At 44.4% G+C, this 22702-nt stretch overlaps 1 protein-coding gene across 1 annotated transcript in view; it reads left to right on the top strand.

Annotated features, from left to right (window-relative positions):
- LOC147700479 (putative cation-transporting ATPase 13A4) overlaps positions 1 to 22702 on the top strand; it is a 941662-nt gene that overhangs the window by 490812 nt on the left and 428148 nt on the right. The gene's annotated exons all lie outside the window — the stretch shown is intronic.

Here is a 22702-nt window from a genome sequence, read left to right as displayed (position 1 = left end):
ACGTGCCTAATGAGATGCACGGCTGAGACAATAAGTCCGTGCGGCAAGATGAGCCTCGAGCGGCGCCATCTGCTTTACAGTAGCATCCCCCTCGTCATAAAGACACTTACAAAGAACATGTGTCTTCCGCAAATATCTTGGGAGTCCCAGGGTCGCGAAGCGGACAACGTCCGTTCGCTGGCTACTTGAGGGCAAGAGACAAAATGGATGCCGTATCTAAGATGGAACCCGTGGGTACAGATAGAAATACCCACGTAACAGACGAACAGGTTTAGGTTAGCACAGCGAAACTGCGTACACCCACTAAACTCGTCATTTGCGGTTCATAGATACCAGACTCGACTATATTCGTGCGAGTCGTATGCACCACGGGGAACATCCTTTTCAACGCGGATGTTACCCCGCAGTGCTTTTACGACGCGTCCTTTACAACGCAAGTCGTAACCATGACTTGCACTGGAGGGCGCTAAAGAATAAAGAATAGTATATTTACTATTCCAACACCTTCCCTACTATTCACAGGGACTGGTGTTAGAATAGTAAATTATACTATTTACTATCCACGCCCAACAACGCAAGTCGTTGTAACGACTTGCGTTGTTAAAGACGCGTTGTAAAGGCACGTGTTGAAACGGTATGCGTTTTACCGTCATACATCCATGCACCACTTACAATTGTCACGGAACCTCAGACGCTCCTTTTGCCCTCATGTAGGCAAGCACTAGTCGGAATCATATTCGATATTCATCAGACCATCGAGATGTTGCTGTAGCATAGCTCTGTCCAATCGAGTCCCATTGGTAACAGGCGGCTGTCTCATACACGTTGTAGCACAGAGGCCACATAAGGCAGGACCACACTGCACACAAAGGCAACACGTGAACAGGAACACTACAACAACTCCGACGATCATCAGAATCTTCCAACCCCAAGTCGACATCAGGCCCCAAAACCATCCAAGTAGCGTCCAATCCCCTACATCCACGTGTATGGATTTGGAGATCTTATGCAACCTCGAGATGGCTTGATAGACAGTCGGAGCGTTATCTGGAATAAAAATGCAGCAGCTCGAATGGATCACCTTACATACCCCACCTCGATCTGCTAAGATGACATCTAAAACCATACGGTTTTGTAACGTCATAAGTCTATCCGCCTGAAGTTCTGTGGTGATATTACCAAGGGCACTGGCAGTAATATTAGCTGTCGATTCTACCACTCGAGTCAACTGTCTCAGGTTCCTACTATTAACCATAGGTCCCCAAAACGGGAGGAAACCCTTGAAAAAGTCTCCTGCCTCTTGACCGGCAGTATCCTCTTCGCTAATTACGCCTCGCACAACTCTAGTCTTATGATAATCGGCATCTACAGTGAACGTCGGAGGCAACAGATTTGCGATGAAGCATGAGCCCATGAAGTCAGCGGGCAACCATGCATATGCACGATCATAACAGATAAAGTATGTACCCTTGGCAGCCAGAAACACAGGGGACGAGACCATCGGCAGCATGTAATTTTCAGTGCAAGCACTTGCTCCAAGTCGGGCTTGCGATCTTCGGCCACGACCCATGAGACAAAAATTACCAGTGTGGGGTACGACCCATATTGGAGGCGAGCTTTTAAGCTGCTTTTCGCTGGTGAACGCACTATATTCACCTCTACTTAGGACCCTATAGGCTTGTACCTCTTCTTCGGGAATAAGCGAGGGATCATAGATATCACTATCTAAATCCTCTATTGCTATCGACAAAGGTTTTTGATACGAGGTAGGACCAGAGTAGGGGGAACGTGGTTCTCGAATGGGGTGGAAACCCAGTGCGCTTCGAAACATTATTTGAAATGCTCGAGCTGACCCTTGGGAACTATACGGTAACACCAGATATGGAATCCCCTTATCCGTAGTATGTGGCATCAACCCACACACCCAACAATTAGTAGTGTTAACCACTAACTGATGCTGATGAAGGAGCTGAATAAAGGAATTGTTGCGGAATTCTACACGTCTAGCCTGTTCGTGTTCGGGTAACATATGAAAGGAATGAGGAGAAACAGTAGAGGTAAGTTTAGGGTCAGGAGTAGGAGTAGGTGTAGCAGAAGGTAAGAAGTAAGACATCGTGTAATACACCCCACCCGCCAATAATGCAGAAGCAGTCAAAAACAATACAAACAGTTGGAATATAAAACATTTGGTACGACTGAGTTGCTGCAGCTTGAATCTATGAGCCTGAGCTCCCTCCAAATCATTCAGCTTCGAGAATGCCATTCCCTACGACCGTCCGCAACGTTTCTTGACGCACTTCGTTCTGTGTAGCAATAGTCAATCCCTAGGAGTTCCCAGGAACCGACGGCCTTTAACCTAGCGTCAAGACCTACTATCCAGAAGGAAGTACGCGCGCGGCCCTACGGCCTTTAATGCACAATATGTATATATGCAAAAACAAAGTCTCTCAGCTGTGGAAGCAAAAAGTATAAGGAAGGAAGCTCAATATATATATACAGGAATAATTACAGTAATATGAGTGTTCAAAACTGATCACGGAAAACGGGATAATGCAGTTGTCAATACAGCAAAGCAGGATCTTTTATTAGTCTTTAGTGCGAGATCGCAAAAAGTATCGGGTTTTCCCAGGACGTGTCTGCTCGTCAAACAAAGGATCCGTTGAAGAGACAGCGTCCTGCTGATCAGTCGAGTGTTCTGGTCTTGAGTCTTTTGATGATAATTGTTCAACAGTGTCTTTCTGCTGCGCTGAGGATTCTCCAACAGGCTGTGCGTCGCTGAAAGGTACAAACGCCGGCACTGCTTCGGTTTCAGTTGATGCAATGCCTCTCCTTACCCACGGGTCTGCCGGCAAAGGGATAGGGACTCTTTTGGTATGGGTGGCATGCACCCAATTCTTACGTCCCTCGAGACGAACAGCAGTCCTCGTGGCCAGGAGCACTTGGTAGGGTCCGGTAAACCTCGGGTCCAGGTTATTCTTGCGTGAAAAATTTCTCGTCACCACCCAATCTCCGGGCTGGAGCTGGTGGCCTGGACCCTCCGTCTGCGTCGGCAATGCGTCGTAAACCTGTTGGTGAATTAACCTCAGTTTAGCAGTCAAGTCATGTAGATAATCGATCAAAATTGGGTACTCAAGATCAGAGAACATTCCTGGCCTAGGAACCCCCCACACATTCGCAGGACGGCCGAACACTATTTCATAGGGGCTAAGCCCTACTCGGGAGTGTACAGTCGCCCTAGTTGACAGTAATGCTAAAGGTAAAGCGTCAGGCCACGAAAGACCAGTCGTAGCCTGAATCTTCGCTAGCTTTAGTTTAAGGGTGCCGTTGTACCCCTCAACCAATCCAGCTGACTGGGGATGATTGGCGCTGTGGAATTTCTGATTAATTCCAAGGCCCTTACACACACTCTTCATCACACTACCCACAAACTCACTTCCGTTATCTGACCACACGACTCTAGGCATTCCATACCGAGGAAAATATTCCTTCAGTAGGATTTTCGCGGTAGACAAAGCAGTATTGTCTTTGAGAGGATAGGCCTCAATCCATCGGGAGAATGCGCAAACCACAACTAAAACGTATTTCAGGTTATTGCATCGCTCCATATGGATGAAGTCCAATTGGATCACCTCAAAGGGACATGAAGGGGGAGCAAAACTGCCAGGAGGAGTTGGGGTTCCTTTGCCAGGATTGTACATCATGCACACCATACAATTCTTCACCAAACGTTCAGCACACTTCGTGATACCATCATTCTTCCACACAGGAGACAACAGCTTACAAATACCTTTCACGCTAATATGTGCTAACCCATGCGCCATTGTCACAACGGCCAGCACATACGCATCGGGCAACAACCATCTTTTCTGATCCGACAAATCAATCCAACAACCATTCGCACCCAACTTTCCCGTGCTTTCTTTCCACTTCGCCTTTTCAGTCTCGGTGGCCTCATTCTGAATTTCTTTCACGCTTTCAATCGTGTCTTCACACTTGCTCGATTCTGTAGGCCACCTAACCGAACTCGTCACATACATTTGAGTGCTAAGGTTCCGGGCAGTCTCCTTAGCAATTTCATCCGCAAACGCATTACCACGACCAACATCATCCGTCACCTTACGATGCGCACTACATTTAACAATCGCTACTTGTTTAGGCAACGTCAGTGCATCCAAAAGATCATTCACAAGCTGGCCATGCTGAATCTTCGTACCGTGCGACGTCAAGAAACCTCTCTCTCTCCACAATCGTCCAAAACTATGTGCGACGCCAAATGCATATTGGCTGTCGGTAAACACATTCACACGTTTCCCTTTTGCTAACACACATGCTCTAGTGAGAGCAATCAATTCTGCAGCTTGGGCAGAATTCTGATTCAACCTTGCAGTCTCAACAACAGTATTCAACGTTACAACAGCATAAGCAGTAGTCACATCGCCATTCGGCAACTTAAAACATGACCCATCCACATACAGCGTACCATCTGGTTCTTCCAATAGGGTGTTTTTAAGGTCCACTCGACCTTTTGTTTCTTCCTCTGTCCTCAAGTAGCAATCATGTTCTGCTACTTCATCTGACTCTGCGCTAATTGGTAACAAAGTTGCCGGGTTCAGAACATTACAACGTTTTATCTGAATATGACTTGCCAGCAACGTCAGCTCGTACCCAGACAACCTCGCACTCGTCAAGTGCTGAGTTTTCGTACGATTCAAAAGAGTGTCGACTGCATGCGGAACCATCACCGTAAGCATATTATCCATGACCAGTCCTGCTGATTGTCGGATGGAGACCGCAGCTGCCGCAGTTGCTCTCAAACAACTCGGCAATGCTCTAGCTACTGGGTCCAAGGTCGAGGAAAAATATGCGCATGGACGTTGTTTACCACCAAAAGGTTGCGTTAAGACACTCAAAGCACAACCTTCCCTCTCGTGAACATATAATGTAAACGGCTTACTGTAGTCAGGAGTACCCAACACAGGAGCCGAACACAATGAATCACGCAATTCAGAAAAACTTTTCTGACATTCTTCCGTCCATGGTAAAGGAGTTGAAACATCCTTGCACGTAAGAGCCACCAATGGTTTCGCTAGCAACGAAAAATTAGGAATCCATTGCCTGCAGTACGACGTGATACCTAGAAAGGCACGCACATCTCTTTTGGTTTTTGGCACAGCCATTCGCGCAATCGCTGCAATTCTCTCTGGGGTCAACCTCCTTCCCTCCTTTGACAATAAGTGACCTAAATAGGTTACTTCTTGGCAACAATATTGGAGTTTAGAAGGGGACACCTTATGATTCAACTCACAGAGATGTTGCAGCAACGACACCGTAGCAATTTTGCAAATGTCCTGAGTATCGGCAGCCACCAATAAGTCGTCGACGTATTGGATTAAGGCCGCACCGACCGGCAACCTAAACGCATCCAGTTGACCCTTCAAGGCTTGACTGTAAATCGATGGACTTTCACAGTAGCCCTGAGGAGCGCGTTTGAACCGGAAGCTACGTCCACCGAGAGAGAAACCGAAAAGGTCCCTGCTCTCCTCGGCAATCGGGATGCTGAAAAACGCATTTTTCAAGTCAATCACCGAAAACCACGATGCAGAAGCTGGAATCAGAGTCAGTAGCGCCGTGATGTCAGGCACAACAGGGAATTGAGGAACCACAATTTTATTCACCTCCCGTAAATCGATAACAAAGCAATAAACAGGCGGTTTGGAAGGATCCGTACGTTTAAGAATGGGCAGCACAGGGCTGTTGCACACGTTTCCCCGAGTCTCTTCAATAACATTTTTCTCGATCAGATCATAAATGATCGCTAACAATGCTCGTTCACCATCAAGAGAGATACGATACTGGGGAATACGTGGCAATCGCACATTAGATTTCAACTGAACAACATAAGGGGAGATATCAAGTAGGCCCACGTCATTTGGACCCGTTGCCCACAAAGACGCAGGAAGAGAACTCAATTCCGGTGGAAGCTTATCGAGAGACAAATACATAGGAGAGACAACCCTCTCTCCTAACGTAAGCTTTACACCCGCAGGAGAACAATACAAAGTTGCATACAAACGTTTAAGCAAATCCAGGCCCAAAAGATTTTCACCACAACCAGTAGTCAAAATTAACGGAGCTTGAAGCTCACGTGGCCCTATTGTAAGGGGCAAAGGGCGCGAAACTGGATTGCTAACGGGGGCGCCAGAGAATCCAACGGAAACATTTGTTAAGCCAGACAAAGGTGCGCCAGGGAGTTTCGAATGCATGATAGAACTTTTCGCTGCACCAGTGTCCAACAGAAAAGGCTCAACGACGCCCGATGTAGCAACTGCGACGTAAGGCCCTCTCTGATCAACCGGAACTGATACCACTCCCTCTCCTTGTCTTTGGCTGTCCTAGTAATTACTGTTGTCAGTTCCCTGATCGACGTAATAATCGTCTACATTGTACTGCGCAGATCGTCCTTGCGATGATCCACGTTGATCGAAACAATTATTAGAATTGGATGAGTTATCTGAGCGATCGTTCTGAGCACCACGACCTCTACCACGTGATGCCTGCTGCGAACCACCACGACCTCCTCTAGATGAGTCACCACTATTACGTTCATTCAAAACAGGGCAATTGAATTTAATGTGTCCCTCCTGTCTACAATAAGCACATTGATTGTACCCTAACGATGATCTTTGGGAGGAGGAATCATTACGTGGCTGTGATCGATTCGATTGCGACTGCGATCTATTCTGCTGAGACGCATTCTGATTTGAACGCGGAGGGTACGCTTGTTGCAACAACACTTTAGTTTTCAGTTCCTTCGTCTTTCTATCAGCACGGTCATTCTCCTCTTTCTCTCTATTCTCATAATATTGTGCCGTAGCCAATATCTGAGCTGAGGTAGAAACGGCCCATGCACTTTCCGAATTCTTTAATTTATTGCTCAAATCGGGCAGTAAGTTCGAAACAAATTTATCCACAAACAATCGCTGACCACCCTCGGTACCCATATCCTGTCCACTATGGTCAATGAATGCTTCCTCGAACCTCGTAAAGAAGTCGGAAACACTCTCATCCTTCTTTTGCTTACAAGCTGACAATTTGTCCCAGTTTACCCTCATAGCTGGCATAAGAGTTTTCATTAATGTTATTATTCGTTGAGGAAGAGCAGTAATCAGCTGCTCAGGTTTAGCCCCACCAGTTTGTAACCCATCTGCCGCTACAATGGCAGCCCAATCACCGCCTAATTCATTCGGATGATTTTCCTGCCGAATCTTAGCCCATACCGGTTGCGGTACGACATTGCCGAACAACATATCGATATCGGCAAGATTCATGATTGTAGCATCTACAAGCTGCGATAATTCTTTGTAATAACCTGTAGGATTTTTGCGGGGGTCAGGCAAAGATTGCTTCACCTGCAACACTTCCGATCGCTTCCACGGGAGATGTATCCATACTCTCTGGAAATGCGGCGGAACAATAGGAATAGCAGTAGCATCGCCTGGCATCCACACTGGTGGAACTTCCCGCATGGGGTATTGGCCAGACTCGTCTGGCTGTTTTTCAATATCCTCAACAAACAATGCATGAGGTATCGGAGCGGGACGAAAAGATAGCAACCGTTCAACAGCACGTCGAACGTTGGTATCCACTATCAGTCCATTCGAGAACTGAAGCTGAAGATCAGACAGGGCGGCCAGCACCTCGTCAGGCGCATCGGCCGCTATCTGATCATGAAGGAACTTACACATTTCATTAAACACATATCTCTGGGTTGGTATATTGAATTGACAAAATGTTTCGAGGACAACACGGGGTGGACTTCTAAGAGGATTTACCATCCAACCCATCGCCATATTATATAGCGCAACGCGTTCTCTGTTTCCAGGAAGCTGACTACGTCTCTGAGGACCATCGGAGCTAGCGGACCCATGAACAGGTCCGAGCGAATGGAAGAAACTAGCCGCAAGAGGAGAATTACGACTACGAGTAGAGGGAGAAGTATAGGACACAGGACTAACAAGAGAAGGAGTAGAAACAGTAGCAACAGCAGGAGTTAACAAAACAGGAGCAGTAGCGGGAGCAGGAGTATGTGGAAGCGGAGGAGCAGTAGGGATAGCAACAGACAAAGGAGCAGGAACAGTCGGAAGGGCGGGTGCAGGTTGAGGAACAGGCGGAGGAAGAATAGGCGGAAGAATAGGTACGGCAGGAACCACAGGAGCTGCGGTACCCTGTACGTACGGAGGTGGCGACTTCATAAGATAAGACATTAAAGGATCCTCAACTGACTCTTCCTTCTTTTCCGACTCCGTAGGCAAAGCGGGATAACATTTATCTACGGTCATATGCTGTAGTCTGTCAAACACTTCCTTATCCTTATCCTCCTTATCACGCTGAAATTGCTCTGCTTTCTTCACTATGGTAGCAACATTATCTCGCTGATTACGTTTATTCTGTCTGATTTCCTTCTGTCGGGCTTCTTTGCGCCACAACCGAAAGGCATCAAACATGGCCGGCCTTGACTTTCTTTCGAACAATTTAATCTCTAGATTATCTAAGATCGGGGCCTCGAAGCTACCATGAGGTGGCCAACGAAGGTCACCGTCCTTCTTCGTGTATTTAATCCAATAATCGTTAAAGGTAATTGGGCCTAGCCCATGTTTACTGTACAGTTCATAAGTGGGAGTTCCAACTGGAGGTATCGGACACGAGTCCTCCAGTCGGGAATCCGTACCACAAGGTCTGAAACAACTAAACAAAGTACTGCGACCAGGCATCTCGCACACTAGCCGAGTTTCACAAACTTCAAGGGTTACGGGATTTACCAAGTCCCAGCAAAGAACAAAACCCTCGGTTTTTGGCGGCTGCAGTCGTCAAACAACACAACAAAGTACCAAGAACTACAAATGCAATGGAACCATGCAACCACTAAGTAACCACAACCAAGAACTCTGGGAGCGACCCACAAATACTTAACTCAAAGATCAATGGCGTCACCAGGAAGGCCCGTCAGTCGTCTCGCTCTACCAAGGTCTACGCCAGGCGCCAAAACAGGTCTACAGTCAGGGCAGCAGTCCGTCGCAGCCGTCAGGAGGCGGGAATCTTCGCGGGAAAAGTCTTCGGGCCACTTATTTCGACAACAGGATCGATGAAACGGAGTGCACCTTCCCTCGGAGATTTCACACGAAGTTCCTCACGATCGTCGGGCTTGGACCGGTACCACTGATGCAGCCCCACGTTGGGCGCCAACTGAAGGACTGGGTTATTTAGAACCCAGCGGTGCCAGGGCACAACACCTGAAACCTTCGTGGGTAACCTGCTCCGGCGTACGAATGACAGAGACACGGGACACTTCCTTCGACGTCAAAGATTCAAGGTTTATTTGCTGCAGGGAACACAGATATCACAGGAAGTACATCGAGTGTAGTTCGGGGAGACTGCTTCAAATTGGTTCTGTGGATCGCTCCTTTTATACAGTTTTTACCCATAGGACAACATGGTACACAAAGGTTTACAACCCAGTTCACACCATCATCCCCCAGAGGGGTCGCTTTGGTCACTTTGAAACACATGAGGTCCGGAACATAAGTGCGGAAACATTTGGTGGTTCCCAACTGTAAAAACCCATCTTCCCACCATTAGCGAATTCCAATCAGCAGTAAAACAGATCGAAATAGGAACAAGGACAGGTGCAGAGGAAGAGGGAAACAGTGGGGAGATCGGAAAGGGTGTAAAAGGGGAGGTATCGAGAAACACGAGATACAGGCATCAAAGGGACGTGCCTAATGAGATGCACGGCTGAGACAATAAGTCCGTGCGGCAAGATGAGCCTCGAGCGGCGCCATCTGCTTTACAGTAACATCCCCCTCGTCATAAAGACACTTACAAAGAACATGTGTCTTCCGCAAATATCTTGGGAGTCCCAGGGTCGCGAAGCGGACAACGTCCGTTCGCTGGCTACTTGAGGGCAAGAGACAAAATGGATGCCGTATCTAAGATGGAACCCGTGGGTACAGATAGAAATACCCACGTAACAGACGAACGGTTTAGGTTAGCACAGCGAAACTGCGTACACCCACTAAACTCGTCATTTGCGGTTCATAGATACCAGACTCAACTATATTCGTGCGAGTCGTATGCACCACTTACAATTGTCACGGAACCTCACCTAGGCCTGGGTCTGACTGGCTCACTTGCTTTATATCTCTGGCGCCTGCCGTTCCTCACACCGGAGAGATATAACCCCCCCCGCTGTGCCACTTAAACCCGCTCCAACGGCGGCAATGGTGCTGGAAGCGATGCTTTTACACCCTACAGGGGCCCCACAGGCACAGAGAAAAACCACAGCAATGCCTCGTAGCGCGCGGACACCTCAATGAATGCAGGGAATGGAGGCCCGTTTCTGTTCACTGTTTTACATCAAGGGCCCGGGACACGAAGATTCTGCATTGTGCCTGGTTTGTGCCAGGCAAGCTGTGCCGCCCTCATGGCCTTTCTGCGGTCAGACGGGCCATAAACTGATAATTAGTCGGAGATCCCACCCGGGCATGGCCTGCGTGGTGGGACCCAGAGTATGGGGGACTCGAACACTTGTCAGGGAACAGCACTCTTTAGACACCAAGGATGAAATAAAATGCATACCCACGGCATAAAAGAGTAGCAAAACATAGGCCTTAAAAGGAACAATGTACAAATATGTTGTGAAATATATTATACCCCATTTCTATGCTCCAAAACATATTTTAATCCATCCTGCTTGCAGATAATTTATTTATTAATTTAATTCATTTTTTTACTGACATTTATTGAGCGCGAACGAATACCTGTAGGCGTCTCGGCGCTAGACTACTGAGATGTCCTTCCCCAGAGATTAGAAACGAAGGCAGGTCGCTATGTCGTGTCACTGGTTAAACAGCCAGGTTTTTAGTCTCTTTCGAAACTGCAAAAGTGAGGGACTGGTTTTGATGTGTTGTGGCAGGGTATTCCATATCTTAGGAGCCGCAACTGAGAAGCGGCGGTCGCCCCAGGAGACTGTTCGAGAACGTGAAACCACTAATTGGTTGAGAGTTGTGGATCGGAGCTGTCTAACCGGTTTATAAGGAGTTAGCTGGTCCTTGAGGGGGTGTGGTCCTTGATCGTGAAGTGTCTTATAGACTATGCAGAGGGATTTAAACTTGATCCTGTTTTGGATCGTCAACCAGTGGTATGTCCTTAAGATGTCTGAAATGGGAGCGAATTTAGGTGTTCTAGACAGCAGACGTGCTGCTGCATTCTGTATTGTCAACAAAACAGGTGATGGACTGAATGTGGATCAATGTCACACATTCACTCCAGTCCAAAGATCTGGGCCCAAATCCATCATTTTTTTGCACTCCACACCACCCTGGGTTAGACAATGGCGATATGCAAATCAGCTCTGACCCTGTGCCCCATGGGAACAGTCCAGTCCGAACTACAAAAGCCATGTCCTTCCCAGAACGGAATCAAGCATTCTGTATTGTCTGCAGCTTTTTTGTAACCCTAGCTTGTGCGTTAAGAAAAAGTGCATTACAATAATCTAAGGATGATAAAACCAAGGAACTAACCAGTGTTTTGGCAGCAGCATCCGGCAGAAAAGGGATGATTTTCCTTATCATTCTAAGTTTGTAGTAGGCTGTGGCCGCTACTTTGTTCGCATGTGCCATGAAGTTGAGGTGGTCGTCAAAGGTTACTCCCAGGTTCCTGACCTTAGGGGTAGGGCTAGGAAGGGTGCCAAAGGCTGGTGGCCGCCAGGTTGCAGACCAGATCGGGGAGAGGGTTCCAAAGATGACCACCTCCATTTTATCATAATTCATTTGTGCAGTCCATTATTAGTAAACAAAAAAGCCTCCAAGGCGTAATTTCAAAACGTAAAATATTAGTTATTGTGACCTATCAAAAGAGACAATGACAACAATGAATAACATGCAATAATCTCTACATTAATTGTATGTGTTCAGTAATGAACAAGAGCACACTGGTCTGAGTACACCTGACTAGTGAAGCTGCTGAGATTGGTCGATTGAAATGGTGGCATGGAAGACGCTGTTACTTTAAGCATGGAAAAGAGATGGATTTTTTGCAAGCTAGAACCCGCGATGGACGACAGTCGAGCCTTGGCAGACAAACTAGCCCTTTTTGTCATAATACTGGAATGGATACAGCAGAACACAGAGTGAATGTAGAGCTATGAAAGCTAAACTGTAGCACAAAGACCTGAATGTACTGAATGTATGACTATTCAGAATCTATGACTATGTTTTCTGAAGAGAACATGGCACCAATGATGACTGTCAGATTGTAGTTGCATATTTTTTTAGATGATGTCTTGCTTTCGGTTATGTCTCTGGATTCAAATAACTGTTTTGAGCTGCAGCATTATTTGGAGACCCAGAGTACTTGAAGGGGTTGGGAGGGGGTATAAGTGAATTTGTATGGAAAGGTCTGGGAGGGCTGGGCGCTTTTTATGGCGGTTGCATTATGGTGGGGGCTTGTTAGGACCCCATTTGTGAGGGGTGTATGTCAGGTAATTCTTGAGTCGATAGGGAGCCATTAGTGATTTCGGAGTGAAGAGATGGATGCCAAGGGACTGCTGTAAAAACGCAATCACTACCAGGTATTCAGCGTCGAAAGGGTCGATAGATACACGAATTCCCAAATTGGCAAAATGAGAACGTAGAAAATTTACTACTGTGCAAATTAAAAGGTGTACGCTAGCTCAAAATACGCCTATTTCTTCCTAAGGTCCAACATTAAAATAACATTTATAATTCCTAAATAACTTCAACGACTACTCAGCCTTTCAAATAAGGGTGTGAAAATACATTCACTATAGACAGTCGTTGGTACAAGACAGATGCACCAGCAATGTAGAAGGCATACCTTGAAGATGCTTCCAGCCGGATGATCAATCTGATAAAACAAGGAGCTTAAAATAACAAGCGTGCACGCCTCTCGCAAGTAGGGGCTGAGGGAGTGCGCCCGAAAGCATGCAGTGTATCCCTTGCATGAGCGAGCGCGATAATTGCTAACACATGGTGCCACTCGCTCACGCAAGGGAATTGCCAAACGTGCACACGTTGCCATTCAAAGCAATGCAACACGTGCACGATTTTGCCTGCAAAACAGGCCCGATTTCTAAAGGTCTCTTTCCAATGCAACGCATGCGCGCTGCGTAGGAGAGACCTAAAAACAAGTGTCTCAGGATTGTTGGGGCTCTTCAGAAGCATCTGAAATCATATTTTGCAAATTAGGACTTGTTCACTCAGTAGGTCATCATGCTGCGATGTGTGAAACATATAAAGTATCCTGACCGATTACCTGGAGCCAAGGAAGCATATAAACCTCCCTCCGTAGTTTCAGACAATAATCACAACAGCATAAGGTGATTCTGAACCATATTTAATGTCTAGGATCCAAATTTTAAATCACCTAGATGCAGAAAACAAAATATCGTCCATAGACAACAACTGGATCTGGGTTGCCAAAAATGTAGGTGTCCATTCTAAAAATTGCTAGAAAAAGAGCAAAACAAGCAACAGCCATCTCAAATTCCTTTCTTGGAATGTTGTAGCCTCAATATATTGTTAGGCAATGGTGAGGCATACGAATTCCTGACTAACTGGAATATCATATGCCAAGAAACTTAGAACATTGGACCACACCCAATCAAAGGGTCTCTGGAGGTCCATCAACTGACAATAAAATCAAATAAATTTGTAATGTATAAGTCCATGCCACAACCATCTTAGAGTCTAAGGGCCTGATTCACATAACTAACTTAAGAAAAAATCCTAAACTTACTACCATTTTGGTATTCACAGAAGACACTTACTCATTTCGGTATACACAGAAGTTAGGAGTTCTAACTTTAGGACTCCTAAATGTCTTCTGTGAATACAGAAAGTCTTAAAGTTAGGATTTTTCTCAGACTCCTAAACTGAGAAAAATGCTAACTTTAAGACTTTTGGTTTTCACAGAAGACATTTAGGATTCCTCTTCGCTGCCTTTACCTCAACACCAGATCCCTGGTCAAACACCAACTCGACATATTCCTGCTTTTGAAAACGGACAGCCCCGACATACTCTTTGTCACTGAGACATGGCTCACCACAGACTCCCTGCCAGATATACTCTCGGCCCTGCCATCAGACTATTACATCTTGTCTACAAACAGAAAACCAGGCAAAACTGGGGGAGGCGTGGCCGCTATCATTCATAAAGACCACACTTTTTCCCCCCTACCCCATCTAGACCTACCAGACTCGGATAACCTAGTTATAAAATCTGACACCGAGACAGGCACTATGGTGCTAGTACTGCTATACCGTCCTCCCACATCCATGCCTTCCTTCCCTGCCTCCTTGTCTGAACAAATAGCAGGCCTAGTCGTCGACCACGACAAAGTCATGGCCTTAGGAGACTTCAACTACTGGTATAACAACGCTGATGCTGGACCTCACGCCACAGAACTGTTTGAACTCCTCTCCAACCTAAACTTTCACCAACATGTCGTGACCCCCACCCACGAAAAGGGACATACCTTAGACCATATTTGGTCTCATAACATCTCCACCTCCTGTCCCACGGCCTCACCATGCATATGGTCCGACCACCACTTACTGCAATTCTCTATCACCACTCAAGGTCATCAAAAAAACCACGCACCCCCTGGAGGCTCAGTCAGGAAATGGAGATCTTTAAACCTCCAAGATTTTCTCTCCTCTCTGTCCAACTCCATTCCCACCCAGCTACCAGATATCAATCTGATGGACAAAACGCATTCCGAGTGGCTCCTCTCCGCATGTAACGAACATGCCCCCCTGACCAAGTTCTCTCGCGCCCGCCGCATGGACGCCCACAAATGGTTCTCTGCTGAATTAAAAAAACAGAAACTAGAACTCCGCCAACTCGAACGGAAGTGGAGACACAGCTACCTAGCCTCTGACAGAGCACGGTATAAGACAGCCCGCAAAAAATACAAGGACTCAATCTTAGTGGCGAAATCTACCTTCTTTTCAGAAAAAATTTCCAACGCCAAAAACAAATCACGGGAAATCTTCAGAGTCGTCAACGACCTCTGCAATGACACCAGAACAGCTCCCTCCCAACCCGCATCTCAAACTCTGTGTAACCAACTCAACAACTTCTTCAAGGAGAAGATTGACAACATAAAAAACAGCATCCAAACCAACCACCCTGCAGACGAGTCAGACATCTGCAGAAATCCCAACTCCCTACAAGACTTCCCCCCCATTGACCCACTCAAACTAGTGGAACTTATGAACCGAGTAAAATCGGGCTCACCCAACGATTCTTGCCCTCCGCACATTCTGAAAGAGGTCTACACCAAACTCCCTCAGAGTATACTCCCTATCCTGAACACCTCCCTATCACAGGGTACGGTACCCGACTCCTTCAAAAACGCCACCCTGATCCCTCTCATAAAAAAACCAGGTGCCGACCCCTCCAACCTCGCTAACTATCGTCCCATCTCCCTCCTCCCCTACTGCGCAAAACTTCTGGAAGCATATGTGACCAGCCATTTATCCAACTTCATCGAGATATCTGACTATTTCGAACCCAACCAAGCTGGATTCCGCCAGGCACATTCCACCGAGGCGGTGATCCTCGCCGTGCAGAACACCCTTAGGACCAATGCCGATAACGGAATCCACCAGGCCCTTGTACTACTCGACCTATCGGCCGCGTTCGACACGGTGGACCACACCATTCTGTTACACCGTGTCGAACAAGCCGGCCTCAGTGGCACGGCCCTCTCTTGGGTTAAATCCTTTCTGACGGACAGATATCAGGCAGTAAAGCTGGAGAACTACACAGCCCCCACTCTACCAACCACTTGCGGTGTCCCACAGGGTTCCTCACTGTCCCCCTTACTTTTTAATCTTTATCTTAAACCCCTCCTGCACTCCTTGAAAAACAGAAAAGTAATCATTTTTAACTATGCTGATGATTTACAGCTGATATTCCCCCTCAACTCCCCGGATTCCGTCGAGGAATTCCAAAAGACCATGCTGCACATCCAGAGCTGGATGGATCGGAATCACCTTAAGCTAAACCCAGGAAAGACTGAGTTAGTACTCCCCTGTGACAGCGCACTCAGCTGGGGACCTCACTTCTGGCCACCTTCCATGGGCACTCCTCCTTCTCCATCCCAGACAGCGAAAAGCCTTGGGGTCACTCTCAGCGCCGATCTCTCTCTGAAAACCCAGATCGGAACAGTGATCTCCTCCTGTTTCTTTCAATTGAGAAAAATAAAAAAAATCGCTCATCTGTTGTCTCATTCTGCCCTCATCCAGACAGTACTCGCGCTAGTCCTCTCGCGATTAGACTTCTCTAACTCGACCTACCTCGGCCTCCCCCTCACCATCTCTAAACGCCTGCAGATTGTGCAAAATCAGGCGGCCAGATTGATATTCAGGAGCAACCGCAGGCAGTCAGCCAAACCTCTGCTGGCCTCTCTCCACTGGCTCCCCATCACTCATCGGATCATCTTTAAGACAGGCTGCATAATTTTCAAGGCTCTTCACGGAAAAAGCCCCAGATTCATCAACCAACTTATCATCAAACATATCCCGACCCGCGAGCTCCGGTCCGCCCACCTATCCCTTCTCAAGGTGCCGACCTTTAAAAAGAAAAGACTTGGCGGATCCAGCTTTGCACACCTCGCCCCAAAGACTTGGAACTCTCTGCCCTTGTCCATCAGGAGCAGCTCTAAGCTGATTGAGTTCAGACGTGCATTAAAGACCTGGCTATTTCAACAAGCGTACTGCTAGAACTCTACATCCTCCGAATCCTCTTCTCTGTTTCCTCAGCGCCATGAAACCCCTGGGTGTCCGTGCGCTTAACAAATTCCGCATAGAAATAGAAATAGAAATAGAAAGTTAGGACTCCTAACTTCTGTGAATACCAAAATGAGTAAGTGCCTTCTGTGAATACCAAAATGAGTAAGCGCCTTCTGTGAATACCAAAATGGTTGTAAGTTTAGGATTTTGGGTTCAGTTAGTTCTGTGAGTCGGGCCCTAATATTACACCCAGCAATTTCTCTAGCCGCTCACCTCAACCTGTTACACTAGACCAATGTTACCTTAGTAATATAACTTTTTCCATCATGAGTCTAAACATTTACTTAACCTAAAATCTAGATGATCACAGAAAGGTAGTCTTCGACTTTCTCAAAGAAATCAAAGAAATATTACTTAGGAACTCAAGGCATGAGATGGCCATTACTTGTGACTTCAACCTACTGCCAGTTGATGAAACCCAGCGTAGATAATCTGTACATGCTGAAGAAGAACTCTTTAATATCAAGAATACTGAAACTTGCAAGATCAGCAATTTACCTAATTTGCTTGGTCTACAGTCCTTACCAAATCTAGATTTTTTTGCCTGATCATCAAAACACACCTGAGACCTACAACAGAGCTACCAAGATAGATTATACATTTGTCTTGCTCCTTTCATATAATTCATTGGACAGGAAGTGATCATTTAAAATGCAGTAAGGTGTGGAAATCACCATCAGAAGAGATTGAAATAGATCTCCATGAACCTTGATGCACTAAATACTCAGGAGCAGAAAGCAGCTTCAAGGGGCCACTGCATTACTGTGCAGCACATACTGTGTCCATAGTCACTTGGCCCAGGGTTATCACATCTCTACATGAGGTTCTGCAGCATGCAAGTGCCACAGACACATTTGCTAAGCGGAGAACCTCTAATTACTGGTTCCCAGCCAGGTAAAAGCAATAAGACAGAGGTTTGTCCGCTACCTAGAAACAAGAAGATGAACTGCCCTACATCCCTCAACTTTATTTGTCTTGCTAAACTAAAGTACTTGTTCCATAAACAGTAGTAGATGGAAAAGAGAAACCATAACGATGCACAGTGGCTCCATCTCTACAGACTTTTCAGACCAAATGACCAAGCCAGATTCTGGCTGCTGGTAAACGACTTAGAAGCCTCCATATGTGGATCTTGGGTGACTAGACGGGAGATGGTATTTTCACTCATGTGAACTAAACACATCTAAACCCTTTCGATCCTCATGAGGATCCCACAACCATCACATGCATTGTCAAAATTATAATTAGCAAGATCAGATATTAATTGATCAAATATCCATAGAAGGATAATGTCATCACCGTCAACCGAGTGACACATTCAATCAGAACCTGCAGATGCAAAGGGGCCCAGGACCTATTGGGGTCCTGGCCACGTTATATAAGTCCAGAGATGGACGAAAATACACTTTTTCTTATTTTCTGCAACATTTGTACTAGGATTAGATCCAGACTCATGAAAAGGCTACATTTTGAATCCAATATTTCGGAAAGGTTACAGGCAAAATACAGCTATAATGATCTCGTAATCCCCCACTTATCACTGCCACAAAGCTCCTCGCTATTCCGATCCTCAACTCCTGAATGGAACTTCTCCACTCTGTCTGAACTGACCTTTTACGACAATATTTCAAATTGATAACTATCTAGGATCTCTGTTTATTAGTGTACTATGACTGCCTATGATTCTGTCATGTTTGTTGCTGTAAAGCTCTCTGATAAAACATGGTTCGTGTCAGCACTATATAAAACTCCTAAAATGAAGAAAAAATAAAAAAATGATCGCCTTATTGCACCACTAGATGTACAAGACAAATCCTACACGGTAAGGAGGAGTTAGAACAATGGGCCAGTCACAAGCACAATATTCTATTTTCTCAGACCAGTTGTAGGCTTAACTGTAGCACAATAAACAATATCTTGGCGCTAATGTACATAGCACATATACCTATCAATAAATCTGTTTTTCCCCCTTTTTTACTTGTTTCATAGTCTATTTGTTGTCTGTCGACAGAGTGGATCACAATATATTGGGATTCATATTGGCAAAATGGATTATCCCAAAATCTCTGTTGAGAGCCATGATCTCAGATCCAAAGGTGGAGCTTCAGCGAACATTGAATGAGCTTCACATTTACAACCAGCTCAATAAGCGCAGAGCCAGTGAAGCTAAAACAAAAATAATAATCTTTGGGGAATTGAAATATCAGGCAAAAGAGAGCTGGACTCTGGTTAACAGCAATTTGTTTCACACTACTTTATTCAATTATTTAGGAATATGGCGTTCTTGTATTCAGAATAGTTTATTACATTTTATAATAAACATTGACAATACAAAAAATAGCACTATACAAATTTTCCAATAAGAATGCATAGATATAAAGAACAATTAAATTTAAACAGGTACAATATAATATAGTATTAGAATTACTAAAAATTAAAAGGAAAGAAGAAAAAACTGTTATAAATATGCTACTGATAATCATTAAAGTAGAGCTACTAACAAAAAGAGACTAAAGCAATTATAATATCAATAAATAAGTAGAGAACTATATATTTTAAGAAGAGAAATAATAATAAATTGGTTTAAAAAATAAATGATAGGAATTAGAATTATGCTTAATACCATTCAAAGATAATTGGGCTCCTCTTCTAGTAAAAATAACCGATGATCACCAAACATGAACAGATAATAACGAAACAATAAGTCAGGTAGTTGTTAAGAAAGAAATAGAGTAGGAATCATGGCTATGGAATAAAAAAATGTTTGTGCTTTAGTCATTTTTATGGAGTCCATTTACCCCACCATGAAAAATGAAGTGAAGACCATTTAGATATTTTATCCTTATTATAACTTAAAATTGATTCATAATTTAATGATATAGTTGTTTTTATAGATGAAGATAACAAAATGACAAGGTATTCAAATGTATCTCTTTGCCAAAATATTTCTTTCATGGGTAACATATCTGGCGTACAATGAATATTTGATGGAAAAATGCAGTTTTATTAGTATTTAACGTGTAACCAGAAATTTCGGAATAAGAGGAAATAATGTCTAATAAAGGAGGGAATGAGGATACAGGATGGCTAATAAATAAAAGTACAGCATCTGCATATGCTAATGTTTTATTATTAACCTGATTAATATTAATACCAGCAATAGCATTAGATTTCCTTAATGGAAACAAGCAAAGGTTCAATTACAAGAAGAAATAAAAGCGGGGGAGTGGACATCCTTGTCTGGTACCTCTGTAAAGAGGGAATTGGTTTGAAATTTGGCCATTAATAAATAAACAAGCAGTAGGAGTAGAGTAAAGAGCAGATATCATACCAATAAATAAATCACCAAAATTAAATGCTATAAAATTGTGAAATAAAAATTGCCAATGAACTTTATCAAAAGCTTTCCCAGCGTCCAATGCAAGTACTCATGATGGTAAGGATAAAGTAGACCCTTGTTCTATAACATGTAATGACGTTGTTGTGTTATTACACTGAGTATCCATTCCTCATAAACCCAGACTGTTCTGGATGAATAAGAGAATCTAAAACAGCGGTTAACCTAGTTGCAAGTATTTTGGCATAGAGTTTACAATCTTAGTTTAATAAAGAAAGAGGACGGTAATTTGACACAAGTATAGGGTTTTGTGAGGTTTAGATAGTACATTAATCAAAGCCTCAGTAAAAGAACCTGTGGTAGCCCCTGAAGAACTAAAAAAGGTAAATAGTTTAAATAAATGAGGGATAAGCTGTAACTGAAATTCTTTATAAAATTGTGCTGGAATGCCATCCGGTCCTGGGGATTTATTTTGTTTAAGAGACTTAATGGCTAATAAAATGTCATCTTCAGTAATGGGTAAATCTAATTATTTTTTAGTTATTTGAGATACCTTGGGTAAACTGCATTTAGATAAAAAAGAGTCAATTAAAGAAGGATCATCAAATGTATGTATATTATATAGAGTAGCGTAATAATTAAAAATTAATTTACAATATCATTTTGCGATAATGCAATTTTCCCATTGGGGCCATGAATTGAATTTATTTGTGTTTTATCTTTTTTGATATGTGAATAGTTGGCAAAAAGCCGCCCAGCTCTGTTAGCATTAAACCAGAATTTGGCTTTAGAGTTAGATAGTTGAACACCAGGTCTTTTGCTAAGGATCGAATTAAAATCAATATTGAGGGTTATGGGAGGTAATAAAAAGTGTCTCAAATTTAGAAATTAGTTTATACAATTCCTTAATTCTTGCATTGAACATTTTGTTTTCATGTGCCATGAGAGAAATGGATGCACCCATGATATAGGCTTTAAAATTTAAAAGCGTCCCATCTAGACACCATAGATGTAGAGCCTTCCAATTTAAGTTGGAAGTATTCTTAAAGTGTATTTAAAATTTTTGGTTTATTTTGTTCATTGAGAACAATACTAGTAATCATGCCTATCTGGATTGTTCTTTAAAATTTTAATTAAATTGTAGAACAATGGAAATCAAGGCATGATCAAAAATATCAGTATTGCCAATAGTAGGAGTAACAACAGAATTAATTAGTTGTCTGGAAATTAATAAATAATCAAGTCTTGAATGTGAGTTATGTGGGTAGAGAAAAAGGTCAAAAAAATTCCGTAGGAAAATGCAATCACCAGATATCCACCAATTTTGTAGTTTTAAAAAAAGATTTAAAAGTAGAAAATGCTTTAGGAGGTCGAAATTTAGTGGGAGAAGATCCATCTAATAAAGAATCAAAAATGATGTTGAAATCTCCAACTATTAGAGGAACATTCCCTAACTTAGGGGTCGATTATGTTGGCGGTGAATCCGCATCCTCCAGGCCGGTGGAAGCCACTGCCGGCCCGTAGGATGCGGATTCACGGCCGCGGACATTGCAAACACCCACCACGACATTAGGATGCCGGTGGGATCAGCGGCGGATGGCAAGTCCGTCCGCCTGCTGATCCGCGGTGTATGCACGCAAATATGGTGGCGTGTCTGCAAGATGCCGCCAGCCATATTAGGTTGCAGGTGGAGACATGTTTTCCACTCCGGCTTCTCTACCATTGAAATGCATGTGGTCTTTTGTGTTTGGGGGCCCGTTGCGGGCCCCCAGGGTGTTGGGGGGTGGGGGGTGCACTTGGGGGGTACCTATGGTACCCCCCTGCTTTGGCAAGCACACAGTGGCAGGCACCACACGGTGCCTGCCAAGTTGTGCATGCCAAAGTTAAACATGCATATTTTACATTGCGGCGGGTGCTGCTCAAAGCAGCACCCGCCGCAATGTAAAATATACGGTATGTGACCACCAGGGTGGCAGTCACATCCTAATTGCTACGGAGGGATCGCCGCTGCCCCTGCAGTCGGTCCCTCCACCTCGGTAGATGTCCCCAAAATTGTAGGTCCTGAAGAGACCCTACATCCATATTAGGGTCGAAACGCCGTCGACAATTAAGAAAAGTGAACTACTGTAACTGGCATTCTATCAACATTTAGATGTTAAGTATTGAAAAAAAGAAAAAAGAGTGGTCGCTTTTTTGGAAACAACAACAGTTAATTGAAACCTTCACATATTGTTTCACAAATGCTATTTCTAAGTTTTAGGTTCATAATTTCACTTGGGGCACATTTCACAATTGTAAATATTTTCTGATATTTCATGTTAAATCGCTTTCACTGTGAATCCAGATTTCAATACAATTATTGAAAAACGTGATCAGTGTTTATGGCCTCATTTCTATCTGACATCTCACCATAATCCCTGTAAATATATGTGAATTTTCACTCTTTATTGCAATCCACTATTAAGTATATTCTCCATAGGAGACACTG

Source organism: Lissotriton vulgaris, chromosome 7, assembly GCF_964263255.1.
Source record: "Lissotriton vulgaris chromosome 7, aLisVul1.2, whole genome shotgun sequence".
Classification (NCBI taxonomy): domain Eukaryota; kingdom Metazoa; phylum Chordata; class Amphibia; order Caudata; family Salamandridae; genus Lissotriton; species Lissotriton vulgaris.
The sequence above is the reverse complement of the archived record's forward strand: the minus strand, read 5'-3'. Positions and strand labels throughout refer to the sequence as shown.